We start from the raw sequence: 7723 nt of genomic DNA on the forward strand, positions 1-7723 counted from the left end.
CTATCGATTGTCTGGGAGGAAGACAACTTTACAAAAAGGCCTCCTGTCGAGGGCCCCCAATGAAATAACGCCAAGGGTATACCACCATTCACACGATCTTAAACGCTCCCCAGCAAGTCAAACTCAGCCTTCTGATTAGGGCAAGAACACGGCAGCGCTGGCTATTGATGTGGGCTAAAAGAGACGCACTCAATGATAACATTTATAAGAGTTGGGAAATGACTTGAATAGCAAATGCTAAATGCCCTGCAACCAAGTTCAAATCTTTGAAACAGTGGGGAAAAAACAGTGTGTATTGTGCTTGTTATATTTATTATTGTTGCATATTTAGGTATTAGCCTGTTTAACTGATCATTTGAACCCAATTTATTTAAACTCACAAACCAATATGCCTAGAAACAATATCAATTTGGACCTAATGTGTTCGTGCTGATGAAAATTTCAAAAATAAAAACCACTATGGATCTAGTAAACAGCCAGGATATTATTGCACAAATTTAAATAATGAATTGAGTAGCTATTAAATTATTTGAATTATGTATAAAATATAAATCTGTGCTAAGGGGGTTTGTGGAATTATTTTACAGGTAAAAGTGTCCCGGGCTACAAAAAGTTTAAAAGCCCAAGGCACTCGTGAGTGCTAAGAAAAGTGTTATTAAGATTAAGGGATCTATGAATATGAATTTCTTGCTATGAATCGCTAGCTAACTAACAGCTATTAAACTAGCTTGCATTGGCCAAAGTGTGATTTCTTTATCTGAGTTCAATTAGCATTTTATTTTTAATTAAGCCAAACCTGAAATCAAATTATACAACAATCAAAACATTTAGCTAAGCTAGTTAGATAGTGTTAACTAGCTTAAATGATATTAATGTGACTCACATTTGTCACTAGTAAACATAATCAGGATGTCCATATCTGAGTTTCAATTTGCATTTTCTTTAACCGAAGCTAAACATGATAAAATATACCACAACAACAACAAAACATTTAGTTAAACTTAGTTAGATAGAAGCTAATTAGCTTAACTGGCTTAATTAGCTTAGCTATTAAACTAGCTAACAATTGCCATAGAAAGAGACAAGTATAACTTCTCTATATGAGTTCAATTAGCATTTTTTTTTAACAGAAGCCAAACCTGAGAAAACAGTAAGTTAGATAGTCATTAACGAGCGAAATTGCTATTAAAGTAGCTCACATTTGTCACTAGTATACATAAAAATGGATTTCCATAGCTGAGTTCAATTTGCATTTTATTTAACAGAAGCTAAACATGAGAAAATAAACCACACCAGTCAAATTTTAGCTGCTAACATTTCCAGTATCATCCAGTATCATCTTCACCTTCAATAATTTAACATTGTTTTTGTACTATATGTGATAGGTTCATGACATGCTTCCTGAACCTTTTATTAAAGGACTCAAGTATATGGTGTATATATGGTGTGTTAAAAAAAATGATCAAAACACCATTGTACTGTATATACTAGGAATTAGCTGGCCAAAAGAGATTCAGACATTCTTTAATAATTTAGTCGGTAGCCTATGTCTTCTCTGAGCTGTCATTATTTATACTGTACAGTCCAGCGAATGTTACAGTATGTGCTACAGCAAAAAATAGACAGGAATTCCCACTGCCAGAAGCTAGATGATGCAGTATAGTAGGCTTCTTTCAGATTCAGGGCTTTGTCCCCCACACACACGCACACAAACACACAAACTGCCTTGGGCAGAGACCCATCTGTGTGAGGGCGCTGGCCTTGCTACATCTGCAGAGGCCTAGAAAAGGTGAGGGGCCGAGAGAGATAGAGAAAGAGAGAGAGAGGGGGAGCAAATTAAAGCTCACGGTGGGAAGCTTGAGCCCCTGGCACTCTTCTTATGCAACAGCTGCACCTACAACAACCATCATTTCACATCCTGACATATACGGCCAGCCGGGTGAGCGTACGGGCCAATGCCAGTGCAGACAGAGGGCGCACAGCGTGCCAGCCTTAAGCAAAACAGGTGTATGACATCCTGTTGCTAGTCTACAGGGGAAGCAGGGGTATGAGGCCGGATTGAGCCCACCGATCCTACTGAGGCTACTGCTGAAAATAACAAAAGGAGGTTAGGGCCGGGTTTGACAAGCTCATTGATAATATTTTAGATGAAGCAGGTCTGCGTGTTGACTGCAAATTGCCTCTAATGTCTTATGGCACGGGCTGCAGGCCACAGCCGAGAACAAAACGGGGCCATTATTTATTATTTCTCAGGGCGGGTGAAGACGCTGGCTCTCGCCACAGAGATGCAAGCCAGCATGGCACACATGGCACCATCACCTCTGTCTGCATTCCAAAATCACTGCATCCATATGACATTTCTTGTGAATTCCGATTTTCTTTCGATATACTGTATGAATACTATCTTTAAGTTAGGGTAATGCTATACTTTTTATTTTTTCTTCAACAGAAACATATTTGTTCTAAAGTGACCGGTCTAAATGCCCAAAAATAAATAGACAAACTTCAGTGCTGCAGAACTCCATTTTATATTTTGTAACGTTTTTGATAATTTAGCACCTTAGCACATCACACAATATCCTTAAGAACAGATAGATAGATAGATAGATCGATAGATCGATAGATAGATAGATAGATAGATTGTGTTGATAATATAAATAGTAATACAAAATGCAAGTAATGTATAAATCTATAATGCCTAACATTAAATATTTAGATAGATATGTGAAGTAATAAATTGTACAATTACAATAGTCAGTATTTATTTATTTTTCCTAGTACAAATCCATCCATCCATCTATTTTCCACACCGCTTATCCTTGTCAGAGTCGCAGCATAGCTTGGAGCCTATCACAGGGGACTCGGGGCACAATTTTGGGGACCGTATGGACAAGGTGCCAACCCATCGCAGGGCACAATCACACACACACTCACACCCCTATTCACACACTATGCATGGTTTATAATCCCTTTGGACTGAGGGAGGAAACCAGACTACCTGAAGGAAACCCCGACGCAAAAACTATGCAAACTCTGTGAACACAGGGTGGAGGGGGAACTTGAACCCACAACCCCAGAGGTGCGAGGCAAACGCACTAACCACTAATCTATTGTCTCAGAACAAGTGTATTATGTAGCTGAACAAAATAAATAAATAAATAAACAAACAGTATGGAAACCTGCCTTCAGATCCTGAATATTTGTTTGTTTTATGATTGGCCTCTTATCAATCGTTTAGCTAAATCTAGTTGAACCACTGTAAGTTTTGGGGGTGGAGCTTTGTGTACATGGGTGGAAATGGGGGCAGGCTCAATGAGTAAAAAAAGTCATTCAAATCTTATTCAACTCCAGCCGTTTAACCATTAGAGACCTTTTATTTCCACAAACCTTACCTAAAACACCTTTAAGTGACAAATAAGGAAGTAAATAAGGAGATACTTCTCAAAATATGCAGAATGAAAGTTTTACATAAAAGAATTTGTCTTTGTTGCCCATTGGATTATGGATTATAGACAACAAATTCTACTTTCCATTGCAAAAAAGGTGTCTCCAGCTTAGCATTGTTGAACAAGGATTTCAAATGGTAAACAATGCTTGCTTTCTACACATACAGTACTGTAGTAAGGAAACCAGATGTCTTGCTGTCACTCCTGGGATGCTCACCACGTCATGGCTCTTACTTTATCTGACAATTCAGACGCTGCCATGGTGTGAGAGTGTTACTCGGTGTTCTCGGTGTGACAGTAGGGTGGGTGAGATGATGGCGCAGGCGCAGCGGTGATGAGGGGGTGTACGGAGGGTAAGCTGATGATGATAATTTAGGTAGCAGACGCCAGTTTTTCATCATTAGGCAGCACAGTCCTGCTGCTCAGGTTACGACACGTCCAGAACACATGCTGGCTGTGTCAAATGAGGCAGTTCAAGCCCACCTGATGCACTCACATACTCGCATATACACACACACACTCACAATTACACGACACTTTGGGTCCCTAAGGCCACACCGCCACACTCTCGCACACCTGGCCCTCTTTTAGCACCTAAACTTCACTTATTAGATTAATAACAAAAGTGGAAGTCATGGCAGTTTAAGGCTGCACCGTGGGCTCTCAAAGCTGTGCCAGCTCTCTCTGTGTAATGACAGCACTTTATAGATGAGAGAGCTTCACTGCATTTTAGATTCCTACTTAAATTACCCCTTAACCTTAAACTAAACCAAATGAGCAGTACAAATATAGATAAGGTTAAAGTGACCCTCATTTTTCTTTCATAAACTGGAGCATTTTAAAGCTAGTTTCTCGACTTAAAATTGCAAATCTTCATTTGCTCTGGTTCCGGTAATAAGCTATGCAATTTTACCGTATCAGATTCACACATATGAAGCAAAGTGGGTTGTATGATAAATCGCAAATGTCTAAAGCGTGGATTGGGATTCGGTATCCGTTACATACGTGTAATGTTGATCAGACCATGGATCTCAGATAGATTTGACACATCTTTATAATGTAAAATATAACTCCAATCCAAAATAAAGAATAATTGCATCCCGTTTTAGAGAAGGAACAAGCCAGTGAGATCTGTTTTCAGGCTGATGCATCTGCATCTCCCACACAGACGCAATGAAAGTGTATAACAGCATTACAGTTTGCACAAGCAACTTTTTCTCCAATGTAAAAGTGAATAAAATGAGAACATACCAACAGATTATGGTATCAGATATTTTCTAGCTCAAGTAGAAAGACTTATTACTTCACAATATCAAAGTGAGGCTTAGTGCATTAGCACTTAAGGGACACTGGAGCAGCAGAGTGTAGCATCAGACTGCTTCATTTAAGAGTACACGAGGTAACTTTAACTTTACAATGCCTTGTTTTGCAAGGATGAGGGGAAATAACAGACTTTTTTTAATTCACTGTCCACCTTCCAAAAGCACATGCGATTCTCCCTTTAGTCTGCAAAACTCCCCATCTGCATATTGCAACAAATGAACAGAGCTGGTGTAACTACACAGCCAGCCCAGTATGGCACACTGATGATCCATCTAATCAACACGACTGTTTTGGTCCCTGTGTCGTTCACCTCTAGTCCCGATAGGACCCCGCAATTTGTAGCGAGATTGGCAGAAAAGTCCCATCTCTTGTGGCGAAATCAAGTCTGCAAAAACGCACACAAGTAGAAAAAGTTATCCAACGTGAAAGCCCAAACTGCCGATTCAGACATGCCAGGCTCGGGTGCTTTTAATACACCATCACCCAGAGAGAGATGGACGTCTACCTCTACTCTGCAAATGGCAGCTATTTTTTCCATTTTTTTTTGTTGTTTACTGCAGGAAAGAGGGACACAGAGGAGTGGGCAGATGCAGGTGCCAGCAGTGTTAGTGTTAACATTAGCCGTTTGTACAAGTCAACCATGAATGATGGGAGATTAGAAGCACTGGCAGAAGCTGCAAAGATCCTTGATGTAGTTTGACTAATACACACAGGCTGGTCACTCAAAGAGAGAGAGAGAGAGAGAGAGAGAGAGAGAGAGAGATTCAAAGTGTAGAGCCAGACATCATTTTAGGCCTGAATGTACTCCACTTGAAAATACTAAATGTTATTTACTATATTTCATAACTACATGGCATGAAAGTTCCTATTCCCTGATTTACAGTCTGTAACTTAAGGTAAAAAAAAATAAAAAATAATAATAATAATAATAATAATAATAATAATAAAAATCCATTCATATTTTCTTGGAGAAACTTCCTTGTATTCAGAGTTAGGATACACAAGGATATTTTTTTTCGGTGTTAATGCCTCACAATTCAACTCCTAATATTGTGTAAATCTCTGACAACCTTCCTGCCTTGTGCCCAGTGTCCCCGTGGTAGGTTCCAGATCCACCATCTGATGTGGATAAAGAGGAATGAATAATAAACTACGTCGAGCTCCTATGTAATGATTTGTAATTCTTAGTAATTTTGTTCGATATGAGTTGATATCACAGGTGACGCTCTGGCTTAGTAGTTAGCATGTTTGTCTTGCAACTCCAGGGTTGGGGGTTAGATTCCTGCCTCCACCCTGTGTGCATGTTTTCCAGGGATTGCTTCAGGGGGTTATCAGTGTAGTCTGGTTTCCTCCCGCAGTCCAAAGACATGTGTTGTAGGCTGATTGGCATCTCTAATTTGTCTGAAGTGTGTGCATGGGTGTGTGTGTGTGTTTGTAGTCCCTGGGAATAGGTTCCAGGCTCCCCAAAGCCCTACACAGGATAAGCGATGGGGTTTACAGAAAAAGGATGGGTTGATATCACAATGAAAAGAGTAATAAGTTAACAGTAGATCTGTGATTTGTTCTAGACACATGTAAAGTAGTTTGTTTGGTTTTTCTGGTGTTTTCTGATGAAATTTTGTACAATTGTGATTATGTGCTGTGGCTTCATGGTGGGTCCGTGGCCCTAATTGACTGTGGTATTCAGTTCTATATTCATCACACACTTCAGATTATCTGCTAATCAGACTATTTAAAAAATAATAATAATAATTCACCAGTCCCATGAAAATGGGTTCAATTAAAGTTTCAAGAAATATGACATACCAAATTCTTACCTGGATCAAGGAATGTTGTGAATATTGTCTTGTATCTTTTGCATTCAAAATATGCTAGTTTATACAAATAACGTGCTATACATATTCATTTATAGTGATTTTCTAATTATGTAGCTTTGTGGGTTTTTTCTGTGAACAGTAGTGTAGGTGTGTTTAGAATATACAATACGATATGCAAGCAACTGAAAGCAAGAAAACCCATATATTATCCATACATTCACATTCTTAAGAAGAGATTTGTTATACAAGTAGCGTTCATACACACACTCTCTGTCTCTCTCTTTCTCTTTAACTCCCACACACACACACACACACACACACACACACACACACACACACACACACACACGAATGTGAGCCAGGTTGTGCTGCTGTACAGAACAGTGGGAGCATGGACAGGGAACAAAGAACAGGCTGGGATAAATTATCACCTTCTGAGTTCGTCAGTAAACAAGTAAATTGCCATGGAACAGGTGTTGGCGAGGGAGCGGGCCCTTGACAATAATCACCTTTTAGGAAGGCATCTGCCTCTCTTTTAGAGCACTAAAGTACTGCATTGGAAAATAAAAGATTAAAGTAATCAAATAAAACACACGAAAGAGATATTTCACAAGGCGGAACGACATACCACCGGCCCACAGGTGAGCTCTTAAGAAATGCAGACGGGATAATGGTCAAATAAAAGAAAGATATGGCACCATTAAGGGCTGGTAATGACAGAGCCAAAATGCAGATGAAGACGAGGATGATGGGAGTCTTATTACCAACAGACTTTGCTCTAGATTAGCTCTTTATGAATATTCTCTCTAGTTCCAAGCCCTGCACAGAGAACTGCATGATTGTGTACACTCGTGCATTTTGAGATGTTAGTACTTGGTGTGTGTACTGTATATATCCCAGCTGGGATCCACCACCATCTCATATAATTTCATCAAATATCATCTCATCTTTCTTTCTTTCTTTCTTTCTTTCTTTCTTTCTTTCTTTCTTTCTTTCTTTCTGTCTATCTATCTATCTATCTATCTATCTATCTATCTATCTATCTATCTATCTATCTATCTGTCTCTCTTTCTCTTTCTATGATTACCCAGAATGCCCCAGGTGTTCTCTTTCCCTCTTGTCCACATGGCCTTTGTG

The sequence above is a fragment of the Ictalurus punctatus genome, chromosome 13, assembly GCF_001660625.3.
Source record: "Ictalurus punctatus breed USDA103 chromosome 13, Coco_2.0, whole genome shotgun sequence".
NCBI classification, from domain to species: domain Eukaryota; kingdom Metazoa; phylum Chordata; class Actinopteri; order Siluriformes; family Ictaluridae; genus Ictalurus; species Ictalurus punctatus.